Below are 12,915 nucleotides of genomic sequence, written 5' to 3' on the forward strand. Positions count from 1 at the left end.
CTATCTTAGGATATAAAATAGGTGCTAAATGAATATTTGTTTAATGAAAAAAAGTGAATTAAAAATACAGTTGGATTAAACAAATTCACAGTGAATTGCAAATGGAAAGTAACCCCTTCATTCCTGTAGGGCTGGCTATAGTTTTCTAAGTGTGTGTTTTAAACCCAGCTGGCTCTATTGTGAGGAAGTCTGGGCTCACAGTGAAGTGAGGGGGGTCAAGGAAGACAAGAAGGGATTCTGAATTTGGTCCAACATGACTTCCGGTGGGTCTACCCTCAGGAGTCTGTGCCCCTCTGTTATTTTTGCCTCTTCTTTTCTTCTCTCTGCTGGAACTTATAGCTTCTCAAAGGGTCCTATTTTGTGCATGGCTATTTCAGCCTTCCTAAGACAAAAAGCAGAGAAGGGCAGTGAGGGAGGAGGGTTCCAGAGTGGGCAAGAGGGCACCTGGAGGGCACCCACTGGGACTCAGGGCAGATGCTTAGGGAGCAGAGATATAGTCAGGAAGGCCAGAGCTCAAGGACAGGGGCAGTGAGGGGCAGAAGCTAGACAGCCCAACAGAGCTGAGCTGAGGGGTCCTTCGTATGCACTGTGGACAGGTTCTTAAAGGAACTGTGTCACTAGGATTTGGTTCAGCTGCTAGTGACAGAAACCCAGTTTCACAGTTGAAGCAATACAGAAGGTCACCTCCTTTTCATGTAAGTGAAATTCAGGCGTGAGCAGCCCAGAGCTGCTGCAGAAGCTCCGGGGTTATAAAGAACCCAAGCAACTTTTACTTTATTACTCTTCCACCCTTGGCGTGTGACTTCTACCTCACGGCCCAGAATGGCTGCCGAACTCCAGCCATTTTGTCCCAAATTCGGGAAAGGAAACTGGACAAAGAAGGGCCATTCTCTTCCTTTAAGGATATCTTCCAGAAACTGCACATGACACTTGTGCTTACATACCACTAGATTAGGGATATGACCATTCACGATCATACCTAGCTGCAGAGGAGGCTGGGAAATGTAGTCTTTATTATAGGCAGCCATGTGCCCACCTGAAAATGGGAGCTTCTGTTACTTACAGAAGAAGGGAAAGACAGATATGGGGAGATAACTAGCACCTGAGCCACAGTAGCTGGTAGCTGCCAGGGCCACAGTGATGGTGGGTATAGTGGTGAGATAGTTGCCAGTTTATCAGTATTGACACAGAATTTTTCTTGGCCACTTTGCCAACTGGGACCTCCTTAGCCAGTGATGCCCCCACCTGCCTCCCAGGTCTCACTTGATCTCCAGCCTGCTGCTGGAGGCACCCTGCCCACTTAGCCCACCTGTGTTATAGCTTGTACCCATGTTCAGTGTTTTCCAAGCTCTTGTCCCACATCCAAAAAGAATGAGGATACACTGACAATTCGAAGGTGAGGAGGGTGGAGAAGAATTGTATTGAGTGACAGAACAGCTCTCAGCAGAGAAGGGATGCGGGAGTGGTGCCTCATACCAGCAGTTGAGTGCATTTCCCTCCCAGTATGGCTGGGTCAGGGCTTTTACGGACTCAGAATGGCACAAGTGTGCAGATTGGTTTGTGAATACACACACACACAAAAGGTTAAAGTGAAGACATCAATCGAAGGTGGACACAACAGTGTCGAAAACCCTTAGGGAAGTGTAGGTATATGTAAATTAGGTGAAATGTGGGGATCGATCAGAGGAAAGCACGCCAAATGGAAAGACAGGTTCTCAGTCTGGTCCACGGATTTGATGTGTAGCCTGGCTTTCAGGCTCTACATTGTCTGGCTTGGGGTGGAGTTTCCCTGGGAACCCACCCGTCTGCCTAGGCATTTTGCTAACTCCTGTCACTATTGGTACGATATGACTTTCTCACACATTGAGCATTTGTATATCAGGGGCAGCCTGGGACTCATATAATGGTTGTAATTTTGGATGTGACTCACCAGGGCTGAATTACTCAAGAGGCTAACTCAGCGTGTGTGCAGGGCTCCAGCAAAGCTAGGGAACGAAACAATAGCAACGAGGAGGAAAGAACTAGCTATTTCACATTGCAAGCGAACAAACACACAAGCAAAAAGCTTGCAAAATAGTTTTGGGAAAAATCAGAACTTTATTGGGCTTCATTATTTAGATTTGACAGTGCAGCGCTGTTTTGGTTTTTGATTTACATAGATGAGGCATGTGCCACAATCTCTTTGGTTCTTAAAAGCATGATCAGGTACTCAGAATCAATATCAGCCTACCCCACTGGGTACATTTGCTCCCTGCTAATCCAACACTGGAACTCTTAAAAGGTCTTTGAGATGAATTTTGCTTTTGGTGGAGAGGGGCTGTTGTACTATTAAATACAGAGGAGATGATATGCCAGAGGGAAGAAATCCTGAGAGGAGAAAGAGAAAGAGAGAAAATGAGAATAGGAGGGAGAAGAGGCAAAGGAGGAAGGAAGGTGGGGTCAAAGGGACAGACCAGTTCAGGGGTGGCCCACTCCTGATGTGGAGTTTTTATTTTTATTTATTTTATTTCATTTTTTCGAGACAGAGTCTCACGCTGTCACCCAGGCTAATGTGCAATGGCGTGATCTCTGCTTACTGCAACCTCTGACTCCCGTGTTCACACAATTCTCCTGCCTCAGCCTCCTGAGTAGCTGGGATTACAGGCGCGCACCACCATACCCAGTGAATTATTTCTGTATTTTTAGTAGAGATGGGGTTTCACTATGTTGGCTGGATTGGTCTCAAACTTCTGACCTCATGATCCATCCTCCTTGGCCTCCCAAAGTGCTGGGATTACAGATGTGAGCCACCACGCCCCGCCTTTTTTTTGGTAAGGGGGAGTTTAAAATGTATCCACAAATATATCCATTCCTCCCTTCAAAAGATGGATCTTCATTCTGCTTCCCTTGGCTGTGGGCTGAGCTTAGTGACTGGCTTCCTGTGAACAAAGCATGGTGGAAGTGATAGTGTGTGACGAGGTCAGAAAGGTATTGCGACATTGAGGAAAGAGGCTTTCCAGAAGGCTCTTTACAAGGAGGCAGACCCAGGTGGCTTGACCCTTCTGTCTTTTGTTCCCCCATTTCTTCTTGCTTGGAATACAGTCGTGGTGCTGAAGACCAAGCTGCCGTTCTGTAATCACTCGACGTCAAACACACCCGGGATGGCTGAGCAGGTGATGGAAGGAGTCGGGGTGTGTAGCATCATGGAGCCCCTGAACCAGTCTAAGTTGCCCTCTTCTGTATTTTCATTGTTTTTCAGACAGGGTCTCACTCTGTCACGCAGGCTGGAATGCAGTGTCATGATCATAGCTCACTGTAGCCTTGAACTCATGGGCTTAAGCAATCCTCCCACCTCAGCCTCCCAAGTAGTTGGGACCACAGGTATTCATTGCCACTCCTGGCTAAGTTTAAAACAAACAAAAAAATTTTTTAAGAGATGGAGTCTTACTATGTTGCCCAGGCTGGCCTCAAACTCCTGGCCTCATGTGATCCTTCCCATCGTGGTCTAAGCCACCATACCTGGCCTGAATTTTCATTTCATAAAGCAAAACTGTTCAGATTTCTTATACCCACAGCAGAATGGGGGTTATAAACTCCTTGACTGATGCATCATTAGAAATGTACAAACACTCAATTTCAAATTTTAGAAAGTATGCAGTGAGTAGTATCACATTTTTCGTTAGTAAATTTGTGTTGTTCACTTGTCTCTGAAACCTACAGTAACTGTTCTGAAGAGAACAGGGATTATAGAGGTAAGAAATTAAGACACAGCCGGGTGCGGTGGCTCATGCCTGTAATCCCAGCACTTTGGGAGGCTAAGGTGGGTGGATCACCTGAGGTCTGGAGTTCGAGACCAGCCTGGCCAACATGAGGAAACCCCATCTCTATTAAAAATACAAAAAAAGTAGCCGAGCATAGTGGTGAGCATCTGTAATCCCAGCTACTAGGGAGGCTGAGGCAGGAGAATCGCTTGAACCTGTGAGGCAGAGGTTGCAGTGAGTCGAGATCATGCCATTGCACTCCAGCCTGGGTGACAGAGCAAGACTCTGTCTCAAAATAAAAAAAAAACAAAACAAAAAAAACAAAAAGAAAGAAATTAGGACACAATCTCCAATCTTGTTTCGTTCTCAAGGAGAACACTGAGTTTTGAATACTGAAAAGGTTACAGCCAGCCCTGCGGGCCGCAAGACCATGGTTTCCGAATTGCACATAAGCATTGCTTTCACCTCCCAACAGTAAGTTTGGGGCAAGACGGACAAGGCCATTCCCCAGGCACAAAAGTGACTAAATGTCCTCCTCTTCTGGTGGCTCTGAATGACTGCTGCCCGTCACCAATGACAGCCATCTGGGATGCTCCTACCATCTCCATAAAGTGCATATACGATTACAAATGGCCCGTACTCCTTGACAGCATCCAATCAGGGATTGCCCCCACTTTCCTCTTCCCCTCCTTAGAGTCGCCCCATGCGAGTCCAGTGCTGTAAGAAGCTTCTCTTCCAACTCCTTCTTCTTCCTGAAGTTCCCACATTCCTCTGGGGACATTTGCTCCTGCTGCAGCAAGGCCTGTAAATCTAATGTCTCTTTGTTTTTGCACTACAGGTCAAAGAAATCCTGGTGGCCAGGCACTGTGGCTCATGCCTATAATCCCAGCACTTTGGGAGACCAAGGTACCCACAGGTACCCTCAGGTGATCCTTGATGGATCACCTGAGATAGAAGTTCAAGACCAGCCTGGCCAACATGGTGAAACCCCATCTCTACTAATAATACAAAATCATTAACCAGGTGTGGTGGCACATGCCTGTAATCCCAGCTAGTCAGGAGGCTGAGGTGGGAGAATTGCTTGAATCTGGGAGGTGGAGGTTAAGATGAGCCAAGATCACACCATTGTACTCCAGCTTGGGCAACAAGAGTGAAACTCCATCTGCAAAAAGAGAGGGAGGAAAAACAAGTCCTGGTAATCTTTGGTCAATGATCTTTAACAGAACCCCAATGCCAGAGCTTTAAGCCTCTTCCATGTTTACTGGCTCCAACAGCGTCAGGAATTGGTGGGAGGAGCTTCCAACAGAGCACAGCCCTGGCAGGAGCTGGAACTTATGAGAACTCACTCAACCTTGGCCTCAAATAACTTGTTCTTCATCTATGTGTGTTTCATCTGGCACCAATAGGAGGAGAAAGAAGAGGACTTGGACCCTTAGACAGGCAGCCACCATCTTCCCAGCCCACTTCGCCCAGCAGAGATCTGGGAAAGGAAGCTCTCTCTTTTCTGCTCTTTCTGTAGTCATCATTTAGTCCTGATAGGGTTCCTATGCCAAAAAGAAGCAAAATCTTCAGTGAGAAAATGGTGAGACCCTTACATCAGGCAGATAAGGAAGAGTTTTCTTCTAGGGTATGCTTAGAAGGAAGAAGAGATTTTCCTGGAGCTGGGTATATCTGAAATTCATAGGCACTAAGTGTGGTGGGCTCAGTGAGGACTGGCCTTGCAAACCATTTGTAGGTGTTTCTGAAATGTGATCCACCAGAAAAAAAAAATCTCAAATAAATATCGTAACTAAAAGGCCAGGAATGTTTTCCAATAAAAAACTCAATGGAGAAAGGCAATTGAAAATAAATCTCAAATATTTTCTTAACAAGGTGAATGGGGTAATGATACAAAACTAAGTGTTAAATGTGGGCCTATATCAGTGCTTCTTAACCCCAGTGCTACATTAGAACCAGCTGGGAGTTTTAAAGTAGTGTCCATGCCTGAGGCCCTACCCCAGATCAATATGTCATTATCCTTGGGGTGGGGCAACAGTATTTTTTCTCATGTGGTTCTAACATGTAGCCATGGAAAGGCACAGGGGTGTGAAAGAATGCTGAGACCAGGAATCGGCAAGCAGACCTCTCTCCCTTGTCAAGCGAGGTACTCTACCATTCTAATTGTTCTCATTTGCAATATCAGTGTTTCTGACATTTTAATGTGCACACAAGTTGCACTGAGATCTTGTCAACATGAGAGTTTGGTATTGCAGATCAAGAGTGGGGCCTGAGAACTGCCTTTCTAAGAAGCTCATGGATGCTGCTGACGCTGCTGGTCTATGGGGTGTAATTGGAATAGCAAGGTCCTAGGTCTGTTGTTCTCAAAATGTGGTCCCCAGACCAGCAGCTGCAGCATCACCTGGTGTCAAGTTCCAGCCCATGCTGAGGACCAAGGGCAGCTGGTGGGTGAGGGGTGGGCAGCTGAAAGAATACTTGAGAGACCACAGGTAGGTGGGGCATGGCTTTATTCGGCAGATCTCTCACACTGTGGTGCTGCATTTATGTACCTCACAGACAATACTGGCTCAGAGCCATTGTCCTTACACCTGACAAATTGTTAGAAATGTAAAATTTTGGACTGTTACTCTGATACTCTGAGTATGACAAGATCTAGCCATCTGTTATAACAAAGCTTCTAGGTGATTCAGAAGCATGCTCAAATCTGAGGACCTCTGCCCTGTAAATTCCAAAATCTCTTCTGGTTCTGAGATTCTCTGGTACCTGGTCTTTCTGATTGCTGCAGAAACCACTGCTCTTCCTCAGTACTTCAACTGAAAGTCTATCAACACCAGAGGTGATCCTGGGGGCCACTACTGCATGCCTTCCCAGAACTGCCCAGGATTTTGTTCCCTGGGGAGCCATTCCTTCTGGGAACTTGGACCTATCACTACTTCCCTAGCATGATGGTTAATTTTATGTGTCAAACTGGCTGGACCATGGTGGCCAGATAGTTGGTCAAACATGAGATGTTTCTCTGAGGATGTTTTTAGATGAGATTGACATTTAAGTCAGTAGATTCTGAGTAAAGCAGATTGCCCTCCATGATATGGGAGGACCTCCGCTCATCATTTAAAGCCCTTTGTAGAACAAAGACTGACCTCCTCGCAGAAAGAAGGAATTCTCCCAGCAGACTGCCATTGGATTCAAATTCCCACTCTTCTCTGAGTCTCTAGCCTGCCCCATCAGACCTTGAACTTGGCCAAGCCTCCACAATCATGTGAGCCAATTCCTTATGATATACACACATCCTGTTGGCCAACCACCCTAACTGATTTGGAGGTCCTTTCTGCTCCTCAAATCCAATGTGCCTTCTTTTAAAATATTATCTCCCCATCTTTTCTGTTCTCATGGCCAAGTTCTCTGTGTCAAGTATTTGCAAGGAAATAATATCCAGAAACCTAATAAATCAGTCACCTTAAAAGATCACAGAGCAGGAGTAGCATACCAGAAGAGCCAGGCAGAATAAAATTTGTTGCCTTTTCTTCAGGTAAGATCTTACTGTACTTTGCTATCTGCTGCAAAATATCAGGCACCTCTTTTAGTAGCTGTTGATGAACAGGGCAAAAAATATGATGTCAAAGTCTTATTGCTGAAGTTGACAACTTTTTTCTTATTCAAATTAACTAACTCAACTGAAATTGTATTCAAATTAATTTGAGTATTCAGTTTTATATTTGGTCATGGGACTGAACTTTTTACCGTCCTTCATCCTCCCAACTCCCAGCAGTTTTGCTCTCCTGCTCCATAATGAAGATGAGTTAACAGATCAGGCCTTGGGAATGCAACTCAGCACCCCCCTCCCTTTTTCAGTATAACAACATATTTTAAGCTTAACACACAAGTAAACTGCTAAGAGGGGGCCATTTTTTACATGAAGGCCCACTTGCCTTGTAGATGCCTCATATCAAGGACTATGGCCCTCCTCCCACACCATCAGGAGGAAAATTGAATGATTGCCACATAGAGGAGAAGCGGCAAAGAGGACCCTGGGCAAGGAGGTGAGAAAGGGCCAAGGAACTGGAGAGCTCTTAGCACGGTGTGGAGCCCCAGGGGCCTCCCTATGAAGACCGTGTGCTTGGAAAATATGGGTGGGATGAGTTCAAGACAGAGGGGAGCCACTCCCAAACCACTGTGGACTCTAGACTGAAAGACTGGATGTCCCCATGAAGTAAAGAAGTGTTTGGATTTTGGGTGCCTTGATTTTGGCTTGTGATAAAGGTCTAGGCTATACTTTGTTCAAGAAACACCAACATTGCATTAAGAAAGCCAGAGTGTTTTATCTCTCCCCCATCCTGTTAGGTGAAGGTGAGCCACAGACCATGGAGAAAGCTTGCAGGCCTGCAGTTCGTGGAATTTGGAAGTCCAGTTGCATGGTTCCATAATTGTCCTCGCTCCAGTGGTCTTCCTAGGTTCCCTTTCCTGGGTGCAGAAGAGGAGGAAACACTTTTTTATTCTTGTGGAATTCAATAATAGAATTTCACTGTAGATATGCAATCACCATTTTTGTACACTGAGGTTCTCATGTTGCAAGTGTCCTTGTGGCAGCCGTGCAAAGTGCTGCAGACTCAGAAATCTAAGTGCACAAGATTTGCTAAGCCTGAGAAGAAAGGCATGTTCCTTGTGGGCTTTGTGTGGGACGGCAGAGACAAATAGCTCCTGCTTTTGCTGAGTCAAAATTCAGGTTAGGATCCAGAAAAAATTACTGAATTAAAAAGTCAGTTTTAGACATTTTATTTAACTCCCACAGCTTTCTTTCTCACAAGCCTAAGACACCACAGTGGAAAATATGACATTCTCATTCTTTTTTTTTTTTTTGAGATAAGAGTTTCACTTTTGTTGCTCAGGCTGGAGTGCAATGGCACAATCTCAGCTCACTGCAACCTGCACCTCCCGGATTCAAGTGATTCTCCTGCCTCAGCCTCCTGAATAGCTGAGATTACAGGTGTGCACCACTGCGCCCGGCTAATTTTTTTGTATTATTAGTAGAGATGGGGTTTCACCATGTTGGCCAGGCTAGTCTCGAACTGCTGACCTCAGGTGATCCACCTGCCTTGGCCTCCTAAAGTGCTTGGATTATAGGTGTGAGCCGCTATGCGCAGCCACTGTTGAGTTTCATCAAGAAAGAGCCTAGCTGGCCGTGTTGGCTCACGCCTGTAATCCCAGTACTTGGAGAGGCCCAGGTGGGTGTATGGCTTCGAGCTCAGGAGTTCAAGACCAGCCTGGGCAATATAGTGACACCTTGTCTCTACAGAAAAAATACACGAATTAGCCAGGTATGGTAGTGTGTACCTGCAGTCCCACCTACTCGAGAGGCCGAGGTGGGAGGATGGTTTGCGCCTGGGGGGTTGAGGTAGCAGTGAGCTGAAATTGTGCCATTGCACTCCAGCCTGAACAACAGAGTGAGACCCTGTCTAAAAAAAAAAAAAAAAAGAGAGAGAGAGAGAAAGAAAGACCCTCAGGGATTAAAGAGCATCTTTAAGATCATCTCTGGGTGGAACACACAGAGCAGAGGCACAGAGTCTGGCTAAGAAAGGCATTCCAGAGGGCCACTCCTGCCTGGGCCTGCCCTTGCCTGTGACCCACGGTCACCTCCTCCTGGCTCAGGCCAGCTTTACACCTTGCCTTCACATTTCTGGCCCCACTTGGAAGAGCTCTTGATCCTTCCCATGTGAGTTCACTGTTGACCCTTGTCCATCACTGTCACTGCTTCTGGAAACCCGAGACCAACCACACCTCTCGCTGCAGTGCCTGGGCGGGCTGCCAGGAGGCTCTTTTAGGCCAAGTCCAATCACACTGTGCTCCACCAACTCCAGATGAGCAAACACTGATTTTGACATAGTAAAATTTGCCTACCAAATTAGCAGTGACTTTTAAATGATAATCTGTAATAGTCAGTGACTCAATATTGAAGAGACTGTGGTGAGAAGGAAGTCTCTTATATGCTGATGGGGGGATAAATGGAGGCTGGAGGCTTTTCTCAAGTGAGATTTGTCTGTAGAGATGAGGTCTAGAAGTTCCACACATGAGATCCTACTGTAGGAAATAAATTAAATTTAGGTGTAAGAGCTCGAATGCCTTCAGATGTCAGTGATAGAAAACTTAATGAATGTGACTGCAGCATTCAGACCTTTCTTGGTAGTAAGTTTGGTAGTAAGAGGGCTGGGTGTGGTGGTTCACGCCTGTAATTCCAGCACTTTGGGAGGCCGAGGTGGGTGGATCACGAGGTCAAGAGATCAAGACCATCCTGGCTAACATGGTGAAGCCCTGTCTCTACTAAACATATAAAAAAATTAGCTGGATGTGGTGGCACCCACCTGTTGTCCCAGCTACTCAGGAGGCTGAGGCAGGAGAATTGCTTGAACCCAGGAGGTGGAGGTTGCAGTGAGCCGAGACTGTGCCACTGCATTCCAGCCTGGCGACAGAGTGAGACTTCATCTCCAAAATAAATAAATAAAAATAAGTTTGGTAGTAAGAAATCCTGGAGTGGTTTTGTGTCCCCTTGGTATAATGAAGAACCTGGAGTCTTTCTTTTCCCACTCTGCCAGAGTTGAAGGGACATGTTGTCTCCCCTCATGGTGGCACTCACAGCGTCCTGTCCTCATATGGCAAGGGACAAATACCAAAGAAGAGAGTGGGGCAAAAGGCCTTCTCCAAAAATGCCTTTCCCAGAAGCTTGTAAACACTTCCTTTCACCTCTGGATGTGAATTATTAACAAAGGGGAGTGAGATCTCCATGGTGCGCTCAGCCATCCAAGGCCCAGCAGGCACATGGCTGCCTGAACACCAGTGGGGTAGCATTCCAAAGGAAGGAGGCTAAATTGCTTCTGGGTAAGTGGCCAATGGTGTCTGCCACAGGGAACCAACATTTTCATACAAAGATATTTGATATAGTGTTATAAATATAAAGAAATAGAAACTGTGTGGTTAAGAAATTATGGTACATTTAAGGCTGAGGTGGGAGGATCATTTGAACCCAGGAGTTCAAGTCCAGCCTGGGAAACATAGTGAAACTCTGTCTCTAGAAAAAAAAGTAAGAAAGAAAAAAGAAATTATAGTCCATTTATTTGGATGGGGAAACTACTAAAACTAAAAGGGATAGACTCTGGCTTCCAACCAGGTTGGTCGGGCTCCAAACCCACATTCTTAGTTGCGACTACTTTGGATTTAACAAAATCATTAAGCACCATAGAAGGAAAAGCAACAGAAAGCCTTCCAAGATGTAGATTACTTAATAAAAAGCAGTCAGTGTACCACAATACCCCATTCTCTGAGAATGAGGGTAGTTAAGGGCTTTCTGACATTCTTATCCCAGCTGTCACTTTTGAGAGGTTAGCAGACTCTTCTGAGATTCTTTGCCCTATTCCTGCTGCAAGACCAGAACAGCTGAAAGTTAAAGCCAGTTTAAGTGTCCGTGGTTTAGTAAAGCACCGAAGCCCCTCGACCAAACTCGGGGTATATGAAAAAGCCTGATCAAAGAAAAGCTGTGTTTGGAGAATTCAGATGATAGTCACATGACTTTCTAACAATAATGGAAGATAATCTTTTAAAACAAAAGATTAAAGGGATTTTTTTTTTTTTAAAGACAGAGTCTTGCTCTGTTGCCCAGGCTGAAGTGCAGTGGTGCGATCTTGGTTCACTACAACCTCCACCTCCCAGGTTCAAGTGAATCTCCTGCCTCAGCCTCCAGAGTGGCTAGGAATACACACAGGATCACACAAATAATAGCACATTCAACCTGCTGTTCTTCAGTTTTCTGGGTTTTTAACTTAACATTAAATCTCAGAGTTCGTTTCTTATTAGTACATAAAAGTCTCTCATTCTTGGATACTCATTCTTTTATACCTGTAAAAGATGTAACAACATTTCTTTAATCAGTCCTGTTGGATATTTAGGATGTTTACAATCTTCTGCCATTTCCAACAAGGCTGCAGAGAATAACTTTACACTGATGATTTTTTGCACACACCTATCAGGATATCCACAGGATAAGTGTCTGAATGGAACTGCATGATCAGTAGAGGTGTACGTTTATACTTTGGTCAATATTGCTACATTGCCCTCTGTAAGCAAATATTTTTTAGTTTTTCATGTGACAAGATCTCATCATGGAGGTAAACATTTCTAACATCAAACCTAAAAGTAACTATTCCTTCACACTGTAGCTCACGCTGTGTAAGACTTTTTATTTTTGTAAAACTAATAGGTGAAAAACGATATTTTGTAGTTTTAATTTGTATTTTAAAAATTATAGGTGAAATCAAACATTTCCCCATATATAAAGAAGCCATAGTTTCCTTTCTCTAAACCTACTGTGCATATTCTTTGCTTATTTTTCTTTACTTTTTTTTCTATTTGGTTTTCATATTGATTTCTAGAAGTTCATTATATATTAGAGATAGGATATTTACACTATGAGTAATTGGCAAAAGCCTTGACATACACCAGCTACTCCCAAAATGTGTCCTAAATCAATTTAAATGTTTAAGACATTGTAGCAAATGCACTAAATTAATATTTAAAAATCATTTTCGCTATAGTGATTGTCATCGAATATTAACATGTGCCATATGTTTGTTGTTTTTACCTATGAAGTGAATGATGTGATACCTTGCAGGAAAACTAAAACAAAGCAAGAGATACAGCCGCCATTCCTGGGCATTTCATAAAATACTTGTTTCTTGTACATAGAGCCATGCATTTGAGGCTGTGTAACAGTAAAAGTTTGTGAATCGTTGGGGAAATTACTATCTCAAACAATGGACTTGATGGGTGCCATAGCTTGTGTTCCTTAAAAGCAAGTTGGAACTACAAGCCCAGGGCAGCCAGTGTGAGGGAAAAGGCTCAGAAAGAGAAAAGGCAAATGCAAAGTGGCACACTCCTGGGCTGATCACAGTCAAAGCTGGATTTATGGACAAGCTAAATGCAACCATTGTACCTCAGAAGAGTCAGGACGAAGTGGAAATAGTTTATCTGCCAGCTCCCTCCTGCCTCCTATCTCTCATTGGTCAGCTGGTCAATTTCAAGCCTCCTGCACCTGCAGTTCCAGACCTGGCTCTTGGTGCAGCCACTACGGAAGCAGATCTCAGATCCTGATGTGAGTGATTCAGCTGAGGCTGGAGGTGATGAAGGCGTGGGC

Source organism: Callithrix jacchus, chromosome 17 (assembly GCF_049354715.1).
Source record: "Callithrix jacchus isolate 240 chromosome 17, calJac240_pri, whole genome shotgun sequence".
NCBI classification, from domain to species: domain Eukaryota; kingdom Metazoa; phylum Chordata; class Mammalia; order Primates; family Cebidae; genus Callithrix; species Callithrix jacchus.